General features: G+C 42.1%; 1 long non-coding RNA gene across 9 annotated transcripts in view; it reads right to left on the minus strand.

Annotated features, from left to right (window-relative positions):
- Positions 1-23873, minus strand: part of LOC111749361 (uncharacterized) — a 188203-nt gene that overhangs the window by 81078 nt on the left and 83252 nt on the right. For 2 of the 9 annotated variants that reach the window (XR_010320847.1, XR_010320852.1), the window contains exon 4: positions 10335-14285. The exons of 2 other annotated variants lie outside the window; for them this stretch is intronic. This is a non-coding gene — a long non-coding RNA (uncharacterized LOC111749361). Of the gene's footprint in view, positions 1-4290; positions 6018-7664; positions 10314-10333; positions 14286-23873 lie in introns of those variants that run through there. 5 more of the 9 variants (XR_010320848.1, XR_010320849.1, XR_010320854.1 and 2 more) reach the window with 5 other exon arrangements.

Here is a 23873-nt window from a genome sequence, read left to right on the forward strand (position 1 = left end):
AAGTGCTATCGAGTTGGCTCTGACTCACAGCGACCCTATGCACAACACAACAAAACACTGCCTGGTCCTGGGCAACCCTCATAATGGTTGCTATATTTGAGCCCACTGTTGTAGCCACTGTGTCAGTCAATCTCATTGAGGGTCTTCCTCTTATTCGCTGGACCTCTGCTTTACCAAGCATGGTGTCCTTCTCCAGGAACTGGTCCCTTCTGATAACATGTCTAAAGCCATCCTTGCTTCTAAGGAACATTCCGGCTTCTTTCAAGACAGATTTGTTTGTCTCATACATAACACTAGTGAAATGGAAACACGTTATCACCCATGCTTTTTCAGTCCACTCTTCCTGCATGTTCTAGCTTTCCACCCCCTGTTCTTTCCCACAAGTGAATCCAAGGTAATGCACTTCGACCATATGGTAAGTAGTCTATCTTATCCTTGCTTAAAAAAGCACACGCACACATACATGTACCATCATCTGTTCATTTATACACACACATACATGTAAACAGGTATTCAAATATGTTCAATTGTTATTGTTCTACCCAAATGTGCTCATTTTATATATACTTTTCTGCACCTTGATTTTTTCAGTAAACTTCCATAATACTTCACAGAGATTTCTCCTACTTAACTACTACAACTCTTTTTCATTCTAATGACTCCCTATGTTATTGATGATGTAGCTCTACCATATATTCTCTATCATTTCACCACCAATGGACAGTCAATGTTTTGTCAGCATCAATAATAAACATCCTTTGTATAGTACAGGATTCGCTTATGTGGAGTAGACTCCACAGAGTGAGATTTCCAGTTCAAAGAATGTTAAAAGTACAGAGCCATGGTCATGTCTTTCCCCTATAGGCTGTCCTAAAGCACCTTTCCAGCCATGTCTCAGGGCTTCCTTCTCCCCACAGCCCAGCCAGCTATAGATGGTGTCGATTTTTAAATTGTGCCAGTTTCACTGGGACTTTGATATTTTCTTATTTACCAGTGTTTTTGAGCAACTTGGACTATGTTTATTGGGCATGTGGATTTGCTGTGAACGATCTGTTTGAATTCACTGCTCATTTTTCAAGTGCTTAACTTTTATCCTTCTGTGTAAAATATAAACTGTTATTAATCCTGGTCATCTACATTTCACATAATTTTCCAAATCTATGATTTGTGTATCACATTTTTGCAAGCTTTGTCCCCCAGAACAATCAGTTGAGTCAGCACCATTTATTAAATAAATATGATTTTCACACCACCTTTTTTTTTTTTTATGAATAGTTACTGTGATTTCCTAGTAGGTTTTCTATTTCAGTTGTCTACCTGTCAGTTTGTATGCTATGTAATATTGATTTGTTCTGTTACTTGATGAGGTAGACACCTGTTACTATCCTGTTATTTCAGGTTTTTCTTGTCTATTCTTTGGTAATGCAGCCCTGGTGTTGCAGTGGTTAAGTGCTTGACTGCTAATTGAAAGAAAGGCTGCCAGGTCGCACCCACCCAGTGGCTCTGAGGGAGAAAGGCCTGGCGGTCCGCTCCCATAAAGATTACGGCCTATAAAGGCCTACTGGGCAGTCAGACGGGACGGCTGAGTCAAACATCTTGTCCAAGGCTCCAGCAACAACATTCTTTGTTATCTATTGTACTACTTGTAGCTTATGATTAATGTATACAATTAAAAAACAACTACCCGAATATTCTAATTGGAAATGCAATCCATTTATGTGTTAGTTTTGGGAACCTCCATTTGATTAACAAGGCTTCCCACTTGGAAATATGGCATATTTTTTTGCACATATTCAGGTTTTGTTTTATTTACGTTAATACATTAGTTTTCTTTATATATGTCCTTCGCTGCTCCGGTCAAAACAATGTTCCCCTAAATATTTTATAGTTTTGGACACAGTTTGCTACAGTCAAGTAATAGGCGAAAGAGAACGACCAGCCTTTCCCACCCTTGCTAATTTTAGTCTCTTATGTCCACATGGGACAGAAACCCTTGATTTTGATGTATTTGTCTTTTATTCGGGTATGCAATTATATCATTATTTTGAAAATCTGTTTTTATACTTATACCAGTTATTTAAATTTTCTAGTTTAACCCTTCACCTTAAAAGTATGTTGAGTCTTACCAAAATCTTTGTCTAGTTCCAAATTTATCAGCATGAATTGAATATTTTTCCATTTATCTCTCATCTGCTAAGTTTGGGGATAGTCTATTATGCCCCAATAGGTAACTAATACTCTGACCTGCTGACCGTTGTTGTAATCACACACAACTTGTTTCTGACAGTTAAGTACTTCTACCTGGCCTCTGTTGGGCTGGGATCCCATTACTTATATTGGTATGAGGTAGCCCAGCTCCCATGAACAATCTCAGCCAATAGAGAATTGTTGTCGTTTGTTGTTGTCGTTTGTTGCTGTCAAGTCATTTCCAACTGATGACAACCCCATGTGTGCAGCGTACAACTGCTTAATAGGGTTTCCAAGGCTGTGACCCTTTAGAAGGAGATCACCAGGCCTGTCTTCTGAGGCACCCCTCGGTGGGTTCAAACTGCCAACCTTTCAGCTGGTAGTTGAGCACTGAACTGTTTGTGGCACCCAGGGACCCCCTAGAGAAGACAGATATCAGTAAGTTCAGTGTTGTTGCTGCTCCCCTCATCTCTGCATTCCTTATTATTTTGATGAAATGCGTGTCCTTCAGGACTGCCAAGAAATGGTCTTATAGAAACTAACTCTGCCACGGCCACATATTGGAGACTTTTGCCTCATCTTCCCACATCTGACACAGCAGGTCTGGCATTTCTATTTCGTAGATAGTGGGCCATTGCCTTTTCCAAGCATCGAAGAACAATGCCACAGCTTACGAGACCCATTTCTAGAGCCCTTGCTATGGCGATAAATCCTTGTTAGGAGAGAGTTCCCCCATATCAACAAACTGTCCTTGACCCAACTTTATATTAAACTCCCCTTGACTCAGCACCTTCAGCACCCATCCTCAGCACACCCCCGTCCTGCTCACACAAGGCAGCCAGATCTTGCAGCTCCTTCAGTGTACAGTCCCTCCCCCCCTTACCACAACCAACACTTCCCCCAGTGGCTATACTGGTATGTGACAACTAAGTATCTGGACAAATGCATGGGCCGCTATCTCAGGACTCTGCAAAGGAAGTGGTTGGCAGTGGTAGGAAACCAGAACATAAAGTATAAACATTCCAGAGGCTGAAATTAAATGAGTCCAAATCATGTAACTGCATACCAGCTGTGCACAGAAACAGCTCCAAGAGAAGCACTCTCTCATATCAAATGGGATAGAGGGTCCATAAAGGAGAGAGGTGGGCAAGTCGGCAGGTGGGAAGAAACTTAAAACTCTGGAAGAACAGATTCCTTCTCTCTGACCAGAGTATGTAAGGGCCCAAGAGTGTGGAGGAAGCTCCATTACGTTTTCTCTCTCCCTGTCCGCTGTTGGCATTTAGTCAGTTCTGCCTCAAAGGGTGTGACTTTTCGAAAGCAGATCACCAGGCTAGTCTTCTGAGACGCTTCTTGACAGACTCATGCTGCCAACCTTTGGGCCGGTTGTGGAGTATTTTGGCCCCATAGGCAGAACCAGTCGCTTATGTGCACGACAGAATGAGGAGATTAAAGCCACAGGATTCCTACCAGTGGGCCAAGAAAGCACTCCTTCAGAGCTCAGAGAGCATCAGAGAAATAGAGAGAGGAAGCGGCACAAGAAAGAGATTCTTCAAACTTGCTATGAACTCCTGGTTCACCACCCATCCCCCCAGATGCATATGCCTTGCCCTGACCCTAAGAAGCACTATCAAATCCTTTAAGAGCCTCACTAGGGGTTACAACGCCATCAAGATTCCAGTCTGGGTGGCACTCATGTAGATTAGACCCGAGTATCACCGCAAAGGCTTCAAAAATTGAACAAAGATGTGAGCCACAGAATACAAAAACAGGACAGAACTTGCAGCATGAACATATCTGGGTCAATTGAATGCTAAAAAAAACAAAATTAACATTTTGTTTTTCCATAACATTTAAGCAAGACTTACAGTTTTGAAATCTTAAGACACGTATTTTAAAATGCTATTCTAATCATGCTCCAAGAAATATCAGGGACATTTTTTAAATACGTGGAAAGATAGTGGCTATTTGCAAATGAAAATTTTACATGCTAAAAATGCAATGCTAGCAATGAAAAATTCATTTGATAGTTTCAAAAGCAGAATGGTGATGACAGAGAAAAAAACTGAGTTGGAAGTAGATCAATAGAAAATACTTATTCTGAAAACAGAGAAAAAATACAGAAAAAGATGAGCAGAGCCTCAAAAACTAGACCAAAACCCTATTTCTTTATTGGAACTCCAGAAGACATGGAGAAAATGTGTGGTGCAGAAAAAAGTATTAGGAGAAATACTAACACTTTCCAAATTTGGTGAAAGACATGAACTTACAGATTCAAGAAGCTCAGCAAACCCCAATGAGTTAAATTTAAGGAATTATATACCGCAATAACATATTATTATGAAAATATTTTAAGCACACTATACGAATTCTTTTACAGTGACATGTAAAAAAGAAAACGGCGTACTGTGCTTATGACAATACCTGGGAGGGGGAAAATGCAGTTGACAAAAAAAGAAAAAATATATATAAAACATGCATTATTTGCATAAAAATATGATATATCATAATCAATGGCAGAATAACAAAGACCAAGAAAATACTCAGGAAGAAGTTAGACAGAAAACAACACATTTCAAATGGGAAAAATAATTCAAATAACTCTATAGTCATTATCAGAAGCCATGGAAGCCAAAAGATTGTGAAACAACATTTTTTCAACACAAAGAGGGAAATATTAATCTATATAGATATATAATTCTATACCCAGTCATACCTTTGGGAGTAAAGCAAAAGTAATGCCATTCTCAGGGGATGGAAAACTGAGAGAATTCATCACCACCAGACTTCTGCTAAATGAAACACTGAGAAAAGTGGTTCAGGTGGTAGACTTGGAATTTCATTCATATTTCAGGAAAGCAGAAAACGTGGGAACTATGTGGATAAATATACTATGTCAACACTGTAGTCACTGCACAACATGGCACTGGACATGCCTCTTTGGAAAGGTTTTCCAGTCTCTTGGAAATGCTTGGGAATACACTCTTGGTGGCAAATCATTATTAGAGAAAGGAATTAATTTTGACAATATCTGAGAGCTGGCTGTATTCAAGTCTGGTGAATAAACTGGAAAATAAATTTTTGGACCCAAAATAAGTCGTGGAAACAAAAAAATGAGTCTCAATTCCCATGTGGCCATGAGCCAGCTCTGAAGGCCTTCCCCAGAGAGGCATTTCAAGCACATCGGGAGCAATGTCTTCCTGTTGTTTTTGCTAGGTGCCATCGAGGGGATTTCTGAGTCACCGTGGCCTGGTGTGAAAGGAGAATTGTCCCCATAGGGTTTACTGGTGTGTAATCTTAACGGGAGCAGGCTGCCAGATCTTTATTCCTTAGAGCCTCTGGGTAGGTTCAAACAATTAACATTTCGGTTAGCAGCCGAGCACTTAACTTTTGTACCACCAGGGCTCCTTGGAGCAATATCAGTACCACAGAAGTTGGTATGAACCTTCCCATGGACCTTCTCTGAGAGATAATCCCTTGCTTAAGAACCAACTTTAGTTTTCATATATACTCATTCTGCATCAAGTCTAGGTAAGAATTAGAGTGCATCCTTGAGAGGACAATATTTTATATGTGGTCATCAACAAAATATGCCTCAAGGGCAAAGTTTAAGAATAAACCAAGGGATTTCCCATCAGTCCTTGGGACCTGAGAGGGTCTTCAGGAGGATTTTCTGAGACTCATGGAAAAGGAAGTAGTAGATGCTGCCTTCTTTTTACCACTTCCCTCCCAAACAAACAGGAACCACTGCTAAGATGTCAGGTGTCAAACCCAAACTCCTCTTCGCATCCTCTATGAAACTTGTATAGTAAGACCAGGAACCAGGTGTTCAGCTGTGTGAAGAGAAAAGAAAAATTTTTTTTTTTTTTTAGTATTTCCCATCTTCCAAAGTTTCGAGTTCCAGTGGAATCCTGTTATAAGTCACTAGATCAGCCCAGGACCTGGAAGACTGAAATTCCTGGTGCTCTGACAAGTGGGAGGGGTGGGGGGGGGCACTGGGCAGAGCCTCCTTGACATCACTTGCCCCAAGAGGCTCTGGAGGCTGCTTCATGTTAAAAGTCAAAGGCCCTTCCGGCCCAGCAGAGTAAGAGCAGGGAAAGACTTTCTCCATTGAAAGAAGAGATGGGCTCAGGAGCTGCAGGTGTGAGACCATTCAGCTTTTTGGCTTCAGGGCATCCCGGCCGGCCCCAGTTCACCTTTACAACTGGGCCTTTATAGCCTCTCCACTTCTCTCTCCCTCCCAGCTTTCTCCCAGCACCATGGGCTGTGGCTTCTGCTAGTTTCAATGTTTCAGTAGCACCTCACCCCACTCAGAGGAGGCAGGTTTGCAGGGTGGGGGGCACAAACCCATAGTGCCGCTTAGGTGTCCTTCAACAGAAACTCTCTGGAGGGGACAAGTTGGCCTGACTGATCCTGAGACCCAGACAGAGGGAAACCCAGGGGGAGGGTCATTGGTTGAGGAAGTGTCAGCACCCTCAGGGTCATGTCCCTGGGGTCATGCCCAATTGCAGGAAAAAGGAATTAGCTCTGCAGCTTGGTGTGTTGACCATCCAGTATGAAGGCCCCGGAAGCCTCTGGAGAATTCTCAGAATTTAGTCTAGTCCAGCACTGGGGAAATCCTTACTGAATGAGAGCAGCCATATTCCTGGGGATCTTTATTCTAAAACTCTCAAAGCAGTTGATACAGTCTTAGGAGGTGGGAGATAAGAAAGCTTGGGGCCACAGAGGGACTGTGGCAAAAGAGGGAGGTTCCTATCACTCCCTCTGGGGTCTTGTTCAGGATTTTTTTTTTTTTTTTTTAATGCAACTTGGGCTCCAAACAGGCATTTATCGCTGAAGTTGTATTTATGATCCTTAACTCAAATCTGGAGTTTTGAGCTTATTTTGATGATTTCTTCTTTAGTCTATGGAGAAAGGAGTCTACTATAAGCCAGTGGTGAAAGTGCAGGAAATAAAGTCCCTAGTCCTGACCGGGGTCGGCTCTGCTGCACCCCAAACTAGGGGTGACCTCCCTGGGGAGCCCTTCTGAGGGAGAAAGGGGGTGCAGTGTGTGTACCTACAGTGTGGCCTCTGGGGCTTTGCCTTCTCCTCCCAGAAGTGCAACCTCGGGCCTCCACGTGCGGACCCAGAGTTAGAGGGTGACCTCAACTCTCCCACCTTTCCTGGGTCATCCTCTGGACCCAAGTCCCCATATGCCTCCTCTGCCCTCCTATCCCAGCATAAGCGCTGTGATCAGGCTCAGGTGCGTGCACTGGGTCTCGCTCTCTGTGACCTCAGGCTTCCCCTATTCTGGTGCGACCTGTGAGCCTGGTGGGTCTGAGTTCAGGGCAGGGCTGGGTGGGCTGGGACTGTCGCAAAAGGCTCCTGAAGCCAGCTTCATCCTGCTGCCCGCGAGCTTGCGGTGGGGCAGCCCTGGGCATCGCGCATCCCCCAGGGCGCCCCTCTCTGTGCAGCCCTGCCCCGCCCCCACCCCCCAACCACCCACCCTCCGCCTCAGGCCTCCTAGTTCTAGAGGCGCCTTTTCTTGATGCCCAGATGCAACTGGGCACCGCACCGCCCCGCAGAGTCAATCCAGCTAATGACCTCAACCTGAAATGCACAACTTTAAAACTGCTAGATAGGTGGGAAATGAAAAAAAAAAAGTAAATGTGAAACACTTAAAAAGAACAATTACAAAGGTGTCACATTATGTGGGACTGACTGTATTCTCACATCATAGACTCAAAGGAGGCTTGGTTGTATGTTTCTTTGCAAATAAGTCTTAGATAAGGGAACTGGTACCAGGAGTAGATACGCAGCGTGACTTCCGGAAAATGGAAAATCTGGGATTGATTAATTGGCCTGGATGAGGCTGAAAACAGTGATAACCGCGTAATATTTAATGATGACATCCTAGCAGTCTACAACATGCAGTGAAAATTTTTCTAAGTAAATTGGCACCAGAAATGGCCTTTAATCACTATACAAAATGGGTCAGTAGTTCAAGATCTCCCTAAGAAGAAGGAATCAACTCGATGGCCAAATGGTTTCAGGTTTGGGAGACCACTTTCAGGCAAGTTCCAGCAAACATGCAAAAAACAGATCATCTTAATCTTGTATATAGTCACCAAAGAAGAGAAAAATATGAGATGCTCTCCAACTTGATCCCTAAGACTACTTTAATATTGATACCGAATTAGAAAAGAAAGGTATAAGTAATTGAGATGCAAAACCCTACATAAAATGCTGGCAAAGAACTCCAGACAAGTGTAAACCATGTAATACGCCACGATCAAGGGGGTTTATTGTCAGCATGCAATCGAGTGAACATTAAACATTTAATAACTTAATCCACCACATGTGTAGGTTAAGGAAGAAAAGACAAGGCTCACATAAAGAGATGGCGAAAAGTAGTGATAAAATCCAATCACACTGAGACATAAGAACTCTGAGCAAACTAGGAACAAAAAAAGGAGTTCCCAAACTTGGAAAACTACAACTAGCATGATAGTTCATGGCGAAATGTGGGACATTCTCTTTAAAATTAATTAGCAATAAAACAAGGATGCTTTCTCTTATTATTTCTATGAAATATTTAACAATGGAGGTCGAAGCTAGAACGAAATGACAAGAAAAAGTATAACTGTTATTATTCATAGATTATACGAATGTCTTCACAGGAAATTTTTAAAAGCCATAGAAAACATTAGAATTAATACTAGTTAATCATAAATACAAAGTAAAAAATAAAGTGAATTTCTATGCCTCAGCATCAAGCCGGCTCTTTTGTAGCTTAGTGAAAGCAGAGGACACTGATAGGGAAACAGCAGGATCCAGGTGGGCTAGACAAGGAGGGGAGAGCACTATTTTACCCTAGGCTGGATTTATAAGCACAGATATGTGTGTTAGTTACCTAGTGCCGCCATAAGAAAAAAATAACACAACTGAGTGGCTTTAAAGAACAGAAATTTATTTTCTTACAGTTCAGGAGAGGCTCGAAGTCTGAATTCAGGGCACGGCTCATGTCTACTTCAGCTTCTAGCAGCTTCCAGCCACCCTTTGTGTTCCTGGCCTTGTAGATGCATCTGCTCCTGTCTGTGTCTATTCTGCTGTTTTTATAACTCAGAAGGGACTAGGTCTAGGACCCACCCTACACTGGTATGGCCTTATTAACATAATTTTAAAAATCCCCTATTTCTAAATTAGGTCACATTTACAGGTACAGTGGTTAGGATTTCAACATACCTTTTGGGGTTATACAATTCAGTCCATAATAGTGCCCTCACCAGACATTCTGGACTGAGAGTCCAAGCATGAGCTGCTGAGAGTGGTTCTGTTTTTTTTTCTATATTAGTTGACTGTAACTTGTATCAATGGTCACCCATATGAACTTTGGAGCAACTTATTATGAAGGACCTGGTCAACCTTTTTAACCATGTCCATTATGTGGAAAAACACACAGACTCCCATCACTGTAGCCTTGAGAAATTGATACGGGTGGAATGGGTTTGGGACCAAGACTTGCTTCATGGCCTTGATAACATGGCATAGCTGTCAGACGTCCACGTGGAGATGTCAGGTAATAATACTAACAGCTAACACTTACTGAGCACATGCACTGGTGTCAGGGGCTCTTGTAAAAGCTTCTCCTTAAGAGTTTTGCTCTGCATGATAGTCCTATGAGGAATGTGCCATTATAATGCCCATTTTACAAAAGAGGTCGATACAGAGAGTTAGGCTGACATTTGAATATACGAGTCTGCACCCAGGAGGAATTTGACTAGAGCTACAAAGCTGGCATCTTTAGCTACAGATAGACAGCAGTGGACTCACTGAGTCATCCTAGACAGAGGGTGTCAATAGAGAGAACTAAGCACCGAGCCCTAGGGCACCCTGACGCCTACAAGCTGGCCAGGTGAACCACAGCCAACAAAGCTCTCTGAAGGCCAGTGTGGTTCCTGGAAGGTGGCCTGTCCTTTCTCTAGGCCGAATTTCCCCACTGCCCCTCCCACCCGCACTGGCTTGTCCCCTTCCTAATGGCAGGGACAGTGTGTAACTTTCACCACTGCCCAAGATCCCAAGGTTACAATAACATTGGTATGGAAAGCAGAATGATGGAGTCAGGAAGCCTGGTGGTCACATGCAGCCAGCTGGAAAGAGAAAAGAGCAAATAAACAAGGGGAGAAGACCGTGAGCCAGAGGAGTGGGAGAAATGAAATATTTCCTGAGTGCCAAGTAAGGCTGGGCGACTGCTAGTGGCATGTAGTTCCTCATTTAAGCTTCAGAGGGACACAATGGGTGGAATAGACATTGTTACCACTTTCATCATGCAAACGCTTTATTATCTTTGATTTTAACAGTCACATGTTAACAAACCAGAAAACTGAGAAAAGTATAATAAAAGAATACATCTCATCAATTGCAGACTATAATGTTGCCTCAGAAGCTGCTCATTTTTGTTGCTGCTGTAAATATTGCACACAACCTTTGCCAAGTGAACAAGTTGTACAGGTGTACAAGCTATTGACAGCAATTACATTAATCAGCTGTGCAAACTTACCCTTATCAATGGGATTTTTCCACCACCATAAACTGAAACTCCGTGCTCTGTATGCAATAACACTGCTTTATTTCCTCCCTCCTGCCCCGTTAACCCCTAATAAACTTTCGTTACTATACATTTGCCTGTTCTTATAAAAGGCAGGTTTCTGAATCTGAAAGCTCTTGACAAGCCACAAGGGTGAATTCGTATGGTAGCAGAAGTTATTTGCAATACCTATGTCCTACTATGGACTTGGTTCTAGAATATATAAAGAACCGTTTATAAAGCAAAAACAAAAAAAAAGTCCAATAGATGAGGAAATACTTGAAAAGATTTCTGTATGGCCAACATACATTCATTAGTTATCAGAGAAACTCTTAACAAAATGTCACAATGTGATACTATCCCCCACACACCAGAATGGCTAAAATGAAAAAGATGGAAAATACCAACTACTAGGTAGAGCATGGAGCAAAGGGATCTCTAATTTACTGCTAGTGAAAGTGTAATTTGGTACAACCACTTTAAAAATGCTTTGGCCATATCTACTAAAGCTGTGAACACACATGTATCCTACGACCCAGCAATTCTACTTCTAGATACATACCCAATAGAAATGGGTAGATATGTTCAACAAAGCACATACTTCTAAGGAATGAACACTCTCATTCTGAAAGCCTAACTTTTTAAATTTTTCTTTAGATGAAGGTTTACAGAACAAACTAGCTTCTTACTAAACAGCTAGTACATATATTGTTTTATAACAACGGTTACCAACCCCATGACATGTCGACACTCTCTCTTCTTCAACTTAGGTTCCCTATTACCAGCTTTCCTGTCCTCTTCTACCTTCTAGTCCTTGTTCCTGGGCTAGTATGCTGCTGGAGCCTCATTTCGTTTTATGGGCCTGTCTAATCTTTGGCTGAAGGGTGAACCTCATGAGCGACTTCATTATTGACCTCAAAGGATATCTGGGGTCCATACACTCAGGGTTTCTCCAATCCCTGTCAAGTCAGTAAGTCGGGTGTTTTTTTTGTGAGTTAGAAGATTGTTCTACATTTTTCTCCAGTTCTGTCCTGAATGCTTCACATTCAAAGCATTATTCTCTGTCTGTTCTAAGGTGATGGCCATATATAATATGTTTATATAGAAAAGTCTAGAGCTTTCTCTGAAATTCAAGAGCAAATCTCTAGAGGCTCATGTGCTTATAGCTTCTGTTCCCTCTGGAGCTACTGCTTCTGTCTGTCCTTCTGCTGGGCTGCACCACATGGAACCAGTTATAAAATTCAACCTCATCTTATAAATTCACAGGAGTCCTACTCACACAAAATTTTTATTGGCTATGACAACAGGTGTGTAGAAAAGGAATAGAAGGGATTTCTATTGCAGCAAAGCAAAATCTTAAAATGAAATGGCTGGGAATGGCGGGCCTCCTTCTGTAAAAATGCTTTTCTATATGGAATATGGGAAAATGCAGTTAAGATATGGCTTATGCAAAAAGGCAAAAAGGAATGTTTGCAGCAATTTGGTAATCATTTAGATCACCTGTAAAAATATTTTCATCCTTTTTCTCATAGCTTGCAGGAAAAAAAATTCCAAAAGGATCACATACTTAAAAGTAAAATATGCCACCATAAAAATTTCAGAAGAAACTATGAGAGATTTTGTTTTGCTTTTTATTGGTAAAAGAGAAAGATTTTCTAAAAATCCCAAAGCTGTGAAGGCTAAAACTGGTAAGATATAGATACAGATCTTTGGCATAGCAAAAACTATATGAAGAAAGCAAAAATACAGGCAAAAAGCTGAAAAAAAAAATTGCAGGCTAAGGATTTGACTAGACATTTCTCCAAAGAAGATATAGAAATGGTCAATAATCACATGAAAAGAAGCTCAACCTCATTAGTCATTAGGGAAATGCGAATCAAAACCAAAACGCACTATTATTTCAAAACCACTAAGATGGCTCAAATCAATAGGATGGACAACATATGTGGTGAGGATGTGGAGAAACTGGAACCCTCATACATTGCTGGTGGACATGTGACACGATCCAATCAGTTTGGAAAACAGTTAAGTACTTGCTCAGAAAGTTAAACATAGAGTTACCATGCATAGCAATTCCACTCCTAGGTATGTACCCAGGAGAGCTGAAGCATGTTCACATAACAACTTACAAAAGAATTTTCATAGCAGCATTATTCATAAATACCCAAAATATGGAGAGAATCCAAATGTCATGAACTGATAGACAAGCTGTGGTATATTCGTAGACTGGAATATTAGTCATTAAAATACATGCAACAATATGGACAAACTTTGAGAACGTTATGCTAAGTGAAAGAAGCCAAACAGAAATGACCGCATGGTGCGTGACTCCATTTATATGAGATGTCCAGAACAGACAAACCAACACAGACAGAAAGTAGATTAGTGGTTGCTACGTCTTGGACGAAAGGAATAATGAGGATGACTACTAATATGTAGGGCATTTATTTACAGGGCACTGAAAATATCGTGAAGCTAGACAGTGGTGATTGTTGCACAACTCTGTCCATATACTAACAACCACAGAATTGTGCACATTTCAAAGGGCAATGTTATGGCGGGTGAATTATCTCTCAATAGAAATATTTCTGACTCCTAAAAGACTAACTTTTCAATTCAATATATAGAACTTATAAATCAGTAGGGGAAAAACAACCCAACTTTACCATGTCTCTTTCCAACCAAAGTGAAGGGGGTACATTCAGTTAGTACACTTTATTTTTGTCTCTCTCTTCATTATAGAAGTTCTGTTCTCATTTTATATAACTTTAAGTTATACAAGTACTAGTCTCCATTCCCTTATCCCTGTTTTCACTATTGTAACTACATAAAGAGAGCAGTACCATGGTTTTTATAAAAACCCACCCACTCATTCATTCACTCAAATCAGTTTTGAGTGCTTCTTAGGTGCTAGGAACCAGGATACTCTTGCAACACAGCAGAGAAGCTCCTGCCTGCACGGGCCTTCTATTTGTGTGGAGCAGTCAGATGATAAACCAGCCAAACAGCATGGAATGTTACCTAACATCAGGGAGGAGGCGTGTGATTTTGGAGGTGTCCCAAGCTGTGTCTCTCTCGTGAAGAGTTCTCTCTTTCCTCTAAACCCAGTGAAAAGTACACACTTCGAAGGCACTGTGGGGTCGATAAGTGTGAAAAAGAGATTTCATTTCAGTTTCATTGTGTTGGTTTCACCTGCTACTCTGTCAGCATTTTTTTAAACATTATTCTGCAGCTAATATCAACCCCTCTCCAAAAAAAACACTCTTGCCATGCAGTTGATTCCGACTCACAGCGACCCTATAGGACAGGGTAGGGCTTCCAAGGAGTGGCTCATCTTAGGACACAAATAACTCCTGCTTATGAGAATCCGAAAGCTGTTCAGTGTGGATGTGTGAGGGACTCAGCAACACTTACGGTAATTTCCCAGTAGGTGGGCTGCAATAGTGTGAGCATCAGGAGTAACGAACCCCATGTGCACTTTGCATCCTTCCACAGATTATGACACAACAAACATTCCCTCCTCATCGTCCTGCATCTTGTAAGAGAACAGAGGGAACCGTTAGGCAGGACCCTTTGAAAACGCAGGGCAAGAAATTTTATTGAAACATTAAATTCAACATAAAATCTTTCTGCATTTTCTTTCCTTCCCTACCTCATTTCAGAGAGGTAGTTGGACTCACAGAGTTGAATCCCTGAAGCCTGGAGACTCTGAAGAGTCTATGGTAAAAGCCTCAGCTCACTGGATTAATCACAGTGAGTGAACTGGAACCCAGGGGAAGAGTGGGAGTCAGACAGCAGAGTCCTAGACATTAGGAAGGGGTGAGGTCTGCTTCTTGATAAAGCCCTGGGGTAAGTGGCAGCACCTCAAAGGGTGATGCAGGCACGTAAGTAGACAGACTCCCTTATGGCGTTCCCAGCCCTGCCAACGTTCTCATGCTCCAGCTGGGAAAGGAAGCTGCAGAGGCAATGCTTCTAGAGAGATCACCCACATAGACTGGGGCAATGAGTGTGTTAAAGCTCTTCTCCAAACCTTGGTCCTTCATTAGACTCCAGGAATTACTGCATATCTGGGTGAGGGGCACCCTAAAAATAAACCAACACGGAAAAAAAAAACAAAGCCCTAAAAATAAGTAAGGTTAAAATTTCACCCCAATTTTGTAAGCCAAGAGCTCTGAGTTGGAATTCAGTTGATTGAAAGAAATATCATGTTTTCTTGCACACATGAATTTGTGCAGATTCACAGTTACGGTTCATATTATTCATTCATCCATGGAGCCACCAAAGATTTACTATACAATAGCTACATGTGAGACCCTATGGCAGTTGCTCTTGATGATGAAATGACTCAGAGAATTTCCCTCAATGCCTGGTGAGAGAAACAGCCAAGTTAACAGTTGTATCAGTCATGTATTGCTCTGTAACAAATGACCCCAAATTGTCGTGTCTTAAAAGAGCAACAATTTACCAGCTCACAATCTTTCAAGTTGTCAGTTTGGAGCTCTTCTGATCTGGGTCAGCGTCAGTGGCTCACAACACGGCTTCCTCATGTGTCTACAATTTGCTTCCAGGTAGCTGGGAGCCAGTTCATAACATCAAGTCAGTGAAACCACTAGATCCTCCCTCCATTGGTCTTCCATCATCTAGCAGGCTAGCCTGAGGATGTTCCCATGAGTTCTCAGGGTTTAAGAGCAACAAAAGGGAAGTCTCAATGTAAAGTCTTCCAACTCTCTCATTTTATCAGGTTTTCTACCATCCCAATGTCCAAAACAATAATGTCAGCCCCAACTAAGGGATGGAGAAAGACTCCTACTGCTAATGAAAGGCGCTCCAGAGTCTCATAGAAGGCATGGGCACAGAGAGAGGATAAATGTGTAGACATTTCTTACATCAACCACAACAGGTAAATGCAATTGTGTTTTATACTGTGGTAAAGGGTTTTGCAGGTACAATGGAGTAGGGAGCAAGAAGTGAACAAATCTACCAGGAGGATATTTAGGGAAGAGCACAACCAGGAACTGATGCCTCAACCAAGTTGGGAATATGATTGGATAGTTAAGGGGTGAAAAAAGGCCCGGGTCCAGGAAGCCCCATGTCTTCTCCAGAGAGAAGTCTGAGGAGACAGGCTGAAGCCACTGAGGCATTTGGTACATTTGTGACCAGATGCAGATCATCTTTTGTTCTACTGTTTTCCAACCACTCGTCCCTATTTATAGTTTGGAGTCATACAAGAGTAGACCCTAGCATTTCCCTGTTGAAACTGTTATTTTCCTCTGAGAAGTCATCACCACCCCAACGTTCTTAATTGCTTCCTCAAATGCTGCTTCCATTTACCAGCTCCTTTTCTATATGGGCTCCAGAGTGAAAGCAGAGCCTGGAAGATGCAGAGGTCATGGACTTTCCCCAAGTCAACTCCTAAACCTCCCATTCTGGCTGACCACAAATTCCTGAGTCTTAGCATTTTATGGTGAGCTCATAAGCCCAATCTGTTCCAATGGGGTCAGTTCTCTTAACCACCATGCTTCACCAGAGAGTAGGCCATAAGATGGGATGGGAGAGAAAATCTTCTAGTCACGGGGAAGAGCCTGTGTGAAGCCTCAGAGGCTAAGGAGACCTGAGAGGTGTTCAGAGTGGACATTGTATGACCAGGGCTGGAGAGACATGATTCCAAGAGAGTCAAATGAGAAGTTTTGGGCAAATCAACTCCTGATCACACTGTAACGATTCCCTGTACTCTCTCTCTCCCCACCAAGGGATAGTAACGACATGGAGTGCAGAGAAAAGTTGCAATTCCTTTTTTATATCTAAGCCCCCTTTTCCCAGTCTGGGACTGGCAGTATTCAAGCTCCTACTTGAACTGTTTCATATTTTTGTTTTTGCTGTGTTTCTGTTTAAAGCGGGCCCATGGAACTAAGCAATGTCAGGAATGATGTCACACAGGGTTATGGAAGTTCACGCTGATCTCACCTACTCTTTTGGAGAGGGTGTCGATCTGAGGTCCTGTGGGAGAGCATCTGAAACTACTCTATCACGGAAATTCCGGACTAAACCGGGGTCCCCAAGTCACCAAACGGTCATGCATCGTGAAGAACTGGGAAAAGGGATAAAGATCCTTCAGAACATCATTATGATTGAACTTCTTCACCCAGAGAGGAGGAAACAGTGATACAGAAGGAAGAGGCCTTTCTCTAAGACTCTAGATAAGGGTGAGAGGAAAAATTGTCCCAGACTGATGTGTGTTATGGAACAAAGGGTCTGGTTTCCACCAGAAAAGAGAGCCATGATAGGACAAGATGAAGGAATTGGGAATGGATAAGGTCATAAGAAGGAGCGTCCTGAGAAAGCATTTCCTGTCATTTGGTGGGCAATTAACCAAATTCTTATATCAATAAGAAATGTAGGAATAAGTGAGGGATCAAGCTACAGAATTCATTGGGAGTTCGAGAGCTTTCCAGGCACTCTGTTGTTTAGGATCTGTACCTGGTGGAAAGGAAGGAAGCCAGTGGCCAACTAGGGCAGAGAGTATAGGATGGGGGAAAGGGTGGTTAGAGAGAAGCGTACTTATTATATTTTCTAATGACATGATATTAATGTACTATGTGAAGAATTAAGAAAATATTTCAGGAGGTTCTGGGAGTGAGAAGTTGAAGGAGCCCAGAGCCCACATCATTGAGGGCAGAAGATGGCTTGCAGACTCCTCCCCTAGATTCAGGAACTCCCCTTCTCCTCCTATGTCTTCTCCCCACATCTCCCGAAGGGCCTAAAAAAACTCTCACAGCAAAGAGAGCTATAGGATAGAATTTTTTTACATTCCTACTTTTCTTAACCTGAATTTTGTCTAGGATCTTTAATTTGCCACTCCTTTCAGGGCAGTTTTGTTGCCCTCTCCACTACCATTATTTTTGCTACCCCCCACCACTACTGTAGTGCTGCCCTCCACTGGCCCTATTTCCTTTTGCTTCCTAGGTTTCTAACTGGCCTCTAAAACCCTCTTGAGAGATCCCCTGCTGCAACTTCTGTCACGGAGTTTGCACTCCACTCCCAAGATGCTTCCATCTCTTTCTTCCTTAACTCGCCAATCCTACCTTCATACTCAGGAAAATACAGACCCTTATGTTCACATATACAACCCACCCACACACACAGTTGATGTGGTTGTGTCTTGGCTACTGAGATTTGTACCATCGGACTCTCAAATATGGACATCTCTTTCTGCCTCACACTGAAAGAGTATTTCCCATAATGACATGGTGAGAGCTTTCTGTTCAGGGAAAGGCAATCTTAAAGGAGAAGCTTTAAATTATACATAAATATACAAATTTTGCTCTAAGTATAATTCTTTGAATAAAAGGTCTTCCCTTAATGGCCACATAAACCAGAGACGCCATCAGCCTAAAACCAGAAGAACTAGGTGGTGTGCAGCTACAGTCAATAACTGCCCTGACAGAGGATACTTGCAAGTTATAAAAATGATGGTACCCTCTAATACAGCCCTTATACTGAAAGAAAAGACCAATATGAATGTCAGAGATACTCTGAAACTTGCTCTTGAACGTAAAGTAGCTAAAGGAAATGAAAGAAATGAGGAAGTAGAAGAGCTGAAGAGAAGATTTCAAAGGGCGGCTCGAGAAGACAAAGTATGATAATGACATGTGCAAAGACTTGGCGTTAGAAAAACAAAAGGGAAGAACATGCTTGGCATCTCTCAAGCTAAAGGAACTGAAGAAAAAATCCAAGCCTCGAGATGCAATAGTGAAGGATTATACAGGCAAAATATTGAACAACACAGGAAGCATCAAAATAAGATGGAAAGAATACACAGGGTCACTGCACAGACACACAGACACAGACACACACACACACACACACACAAAAGCATGGGTCGATGTTCATCCATTTCAGGAGGTAGCATGTCATCAAGAACTGATGGTATTGAAGGAAGAAGTCCACACTTCACTGAAGGCATTGGCAAAAAACAAGACTCCAAGAACTGACAGGTACCAATTGAGATGTTTCAACAAACAGATGCAGCACTGGCCGAATAATCTAGCCATCCGATTGGAAGAGATCCATGTTTGTGCACATTCGAAAGAAAGTGATTCAACAAAATTCAGAAACTATCAAACAATATCATTAATATCAAAACTCAGTAAAATTTTGCTGAAGATCATTAAAAAGAAGTTGCAACAGAAATTCAAGTCAGATTCAGAAGAGGATATGGAATGAGGAATATCATTACTGATGTCTGATGGATCTGGGCTGAAAGCAGAGAATACCAGAATACCAGAAAGATGTTTCCATGCGTTTTATTGACTATGAAATGGCATTATACTGTGTGAATCATAACAAATTATGGATAACACTTCAAAGAACGGAAATTCTAGAACACTTAAATTTGCTCATGTGAAACCTGTACATAGACCAAGAGGCAGTTTTTCAGAGAGAACAAGGGGTACTATGTAGTTTAGAATCAGGAATAGTTTGTGTCAGGGTTCTATCCTTTCATCACATTTATTCAATCTGTATGCTGAGCAAATAATCCAAAAAGCTGCACTCTATGAAGAAGAACGTGGCATTAGGTTTAGAGGAAGATTCATTAACAACCTACGATATGCAGATAACACAAACTTGGTGAAAGTGAAGAGGACCTGAAGCACTTAGCGGTGAATATCAAAGACTACAACCTTCAGTATGGGTTGCACCTCAACATAAAGAAAACAAAAATCTTCACAACTGGACCAATAAGCAACACCATGATAAACAGAGAAAAAATTGAAGTTATCAAGGATCTCATTTTATTTGGTTCCCCAGTCCATGCTCATGGAAGCAGCAATCAAGGAATCAAATGATGTATTGCAAATCTGCTGCAAAAGAACTCTTCAAGGTGGTGAGAAGCAGAGATGTCACTCTGAAGGCTAAGGTGTGTATGACACAAGCCATGACATTTTCAAACGCCTCATATGCATGTGAAAGCTGGACAATGAATAAGGGAAACCGAAGAAGAAGTGCTGCCTTTGAATTATGGTGTTGGTGAACAATATTGAATATACCATAGACTGCCAGAAGAACAAACAAATCTGTCTTGGAAGAAGTACAGCCAGAATATTCCTTACAAGCACAGATGGTGAGTGTTTGTATCACATACTTTGGACATGTTATCAGGGGAGACCAGGCCCTGGAGAAGGACATTATGCTTGGTAAAGTAGACAGTGAAAAAGAGGAAGACCCTCAGTGAGTTGGATTGACACAGTGGCTGCAACAATGGGCTCTAGCATAATAACAAGTGTGAGGATGGCACAAGACTGGCCAGTGTTTTGTTCTGCTGTATATAGGGTCACGATAAATTAGAACTGACCTGATGACACCTAACAACAACAATACCCTGTTCAGCTCGCTGCCTGTCTCTTAGTTTGCTGTACTGTGGTGGTTTGGACGTTGCTATGATGCTGGAAGCTAGGCCACCAGTATTTCAAATACCAACAGAGTTATCCATGGTGGACAGGTTTCAGGGGAGCTTCAAGACTAAGACAGACTAAGAAGAAAGACCTGGAGATTTATTTCTGAAAATTAGACAATTCAAACCTTACAGATCACAAGAGAATACTGTCCAATTCACTTGCTTTGGACATGTCATCAGGACAGATTAATCAGTCCTAGAGGAGGATATCGTGGTTGGTGAAGAAGAAGGCCAACAAGGCTGTAGGAGACCCTTGGTGAGATGGACTGATACATTAGCCATAATGATGGAATCTAAATTGCTGGCACTTGTGAGGATGACACAGGACCTGGCAACCTTTAGTTCTGTGGTACCTAAGTTCACCATTAGTCGGAGTCACCTCAATGGCAGCTAGCAAAAAATTACTGTTTGAGAGGAGAACTGAGATATGAACTTGATACAATATACCAAATATTAAAATGTTCAAAGATCTCATGTTTACTATGAAAGAACAGGAATTAAAAATACAGCTTTCAAATAGCTAGAAGGAAAAAGAAAATTTCATCATTCCAATAAAAAAAGAAACAGGAAAGGCAGAATAATAACAAAAAAAAGAACAGTGAATATGAAGTATAATATGGGAATTATGTCTAAATGTATGAGTAATAGCAAGAAAAAGGGATTAATACCTTAGGAAAAAACATGTACACTCAGCTTAGACTTGCAAATCCAGCCATATCTTATTTATAAAACAAAATTAAAACATAATGACAGAAACTTTTAAATTATGTGACTACAGGAACAACCCTCTGCCAGATACCGTTGATACAGAAATGATTAAGAAAAGATTCCTTGCAGTCTCGAGAGAGAAACAGCCCAGTTAACAAACCAGTTATCAATTGCTGTATAACAAATGACCCAAAAATGAAGTGCCTTAAAAGAACAAGCAGTTACTTCGCTCACAGCTTTGCGGGTTGGCAGTTTGGGGTTCTTCTGGTCTGGGGCAGACTCAGCCGCTCTCGGCTGGGCTCCCTCATGTATCCGGAATCAGCCACAATGTCAGCGGGAGGGCAGAGGGTCTGAATTCTTCTCAGCTGGATTCTCTCTCTAATGATCTCTTGTCATTTATTAGGGTGGCCTGGGCTGTTCCCATGGGTTCTCAGTGTTTGAAGAGCAGCAAGAGGGCAAGGAGGAGCCCTGGTGGTGCAGTGGTTAAGGGCTCAGTTGCTAAAGGAAAGGTAATCAGTTTGTACCCACCAGCTGCTCTGTGGAAGAAAGACATGGCACTCTCCTTCTGTAAAGATGACAGCCTTGGAAATCCTATGGGGCAGTTCTACTCTGTCTTTCAGGGTCACTATGAGTTAGAATATACTTGAGAGTGATGGGTTTGGTTTTTGGTAAGAGAGCACGCCATGATGTGTCTGATTATATCTGGTCTCTGCTTCTATTAGTCTTTGTACTGTCCCAAAGACCAAAGCAATCATAGATCAGTCCAAATTCAAGGAGTGGAGGAAGAATCTTGCTCTTGAGAAAGGGAGCTATAAGTCATATAATATGTATGGGTACATACATATTAGAACATGTGGCCATTTTTGCTATCCATCACAACATGTAAATGCAATCAAGTTTGTCCCTAGTTGTGGCAGAAGCATTTCTTAAATACAATAGAGTATGCAGCAGGATGGGAAATTCTACCAGGTGTAGGGTTGGAAAGGCTCCCACCAGGAAGTGATGTTTGACCTAAATTTTGAAATACGAGTGGATGGTTAGGAGATTTTCTTTTTTTTTATATTTCCAACCACTTGCCCACATTCTACCATCTGTACTCACAGAAAACGAGCCCTCTGCTCCCATGTTGACATCTTTCATTTTCCTTCAAATCCTCAGGCTCTCCTCTACCTACCAAGCACAACTTCCCAAACCCTGCCTTAAAATGTTTCAACAATTTACTTGTTCCTTTCCTAATTGCCCCCTGGACAAAAAAGGAGATCAAGCAGAGGACAGTGGACCTTTCCCCGAGGGCTCTCCTAAGCCTCCCAGGCAGGTTGACCATAGACGTCTGGAGTCTCAGTGCTTTTCTGTGATGATGTAATCCTACCCTTTTGAGTGGCTCCAAGGGAGAAGCATGTGGACAGGCCAAGAGGCTTCACACGGTTTAGAGTCAGGAGGTCAAGAGAGAGTGGCGTAGACACCACCACTGAGTGATAGTACCTCCAGGCAACAGACCGAAAACTCCATTCTGCACGGATGGCTACGAAGGGTGAGTCTTTTGGAAGAATCTTCTTTTATCTAATCAATAGATATACATTGAGTATCTCCTATGGGTGGGGCTCTGTCTCACTTTCTGGGACTGCCAAATATGAGGCAGACCTCATCTTTGTTCCCAAGTTATTTACAACCCATTTGGAAGACACAAATTGGAAAATGAGCATCTCCTATGACTCAGTGCTATGATGGAGGATTACTAGGTGCTCTGAATACATAAAGCAGGAGCACAGACTGGGTACCATGGAGGAGGAACCAGTCAACTGAAGGGAGAGTATGTCTACTAGTCAGAGGGAACAGCCTGTGTGAAGCCTAAGTGGCAAAGGAGGCCTGAGAGGTGTTCAGAGTGGACATTGTGTTTCTAGAGCTGGAGAGATTTGATGCAGGGCCAGAGAAGAGGTTTGGGAGAAACAGCGACTCATTATACTCTTCTATTCCCTCAACTCACAGTTTCCTTCCTCTTGGATATTGACTTCTTTAAGTGAACATCTCAATTCATTTTTAAGATACAATTTCCCTCCTCCCAGCCTCCTATCCTCTCCCACAACAGTTGCCATGTTTTTTCCTAGTGCGCTGTTTAGATTCAAACTGGGCCCTTGGAACTGAGCGATGTCAGCGATGATGTCACACAAGGGTTACTGGAAACCTTGGTGCTCACTCAGATCCTAACTGCTCTTTGGAGAGGTTGTGGGTCTGAGGTCTCCTGTGGGAGAGCGACTTTGGATACCAAATTACAAACGGTTCTGCCTAAATCAAGGTCCCCAACTTGTGAGAGTTTGGGACATCATCTCTACGTGGGAGGAGGAGAAACATCTTGCCGGTGACCATCCTTCGTGGTTCATCTTCACCCAGCCAGAATGGAGCAGCAATACATGAGAAAGAGGCCTTTCTCTAAGGCCCAAGGTAAGGGTGGGAGAAAAATTCAGTCTGTGCGATGGGTGCTGGGCAGCAAGAGGTTTGATTCACTCCGGAAACAAGGACCACAAGGGATCACTGAGGCTTTCACCTGAAAAAACTTCCTGTCAATTAGTAAACAGTAAGAAATTATACTGTGAATAAATAAATGAAGGAATAAATATGTGAGTGAAGTATAGAAATCTACTGTCATCTGAGGGGCTTTCCATAACAGTAGCAGACAAGTCAGATTTGTGAACTCTCCTGCTCTGTTAGTGGAAAGAACGCAGGTGGGCAACTGGGGCAGTGGGTATAGAACCAGGGAGAAGGGTGGTTACAAAGACTTGTACTTAATTTTTTCAGGAGACTGAATTAATATATCATGCGAATTAAAACAAAATATCAAATTTATCAGGAGGTTTTGGGAGAGGGTGGTGTGATGGAGCACAGTACCACACGTTCATTCAGAGTTCCCAGTCAATGTAAGCTGCCACAGTTCTCAGCCTGGACTCAAGCAGAAGAAGGTCCAGG

The sequence above is a fragment of the Loxodonta africana genome, unplaced genomic scaffold (assembly GCF_030014295.1).
Source record: "Loxodonta africana isolate mLoxAfr1 unplaced genomic scaffold, mLoxAfr1.hap2 scaffold_88, whole genome shotgun sequence".
In the NCBI taxonomy this organism is placed as follows: Eukaryota; Metazoa; Chordata; class Mammalia; order Proboscidea; family Elephantidae; genus Loxodonta; species Loxodonta africana.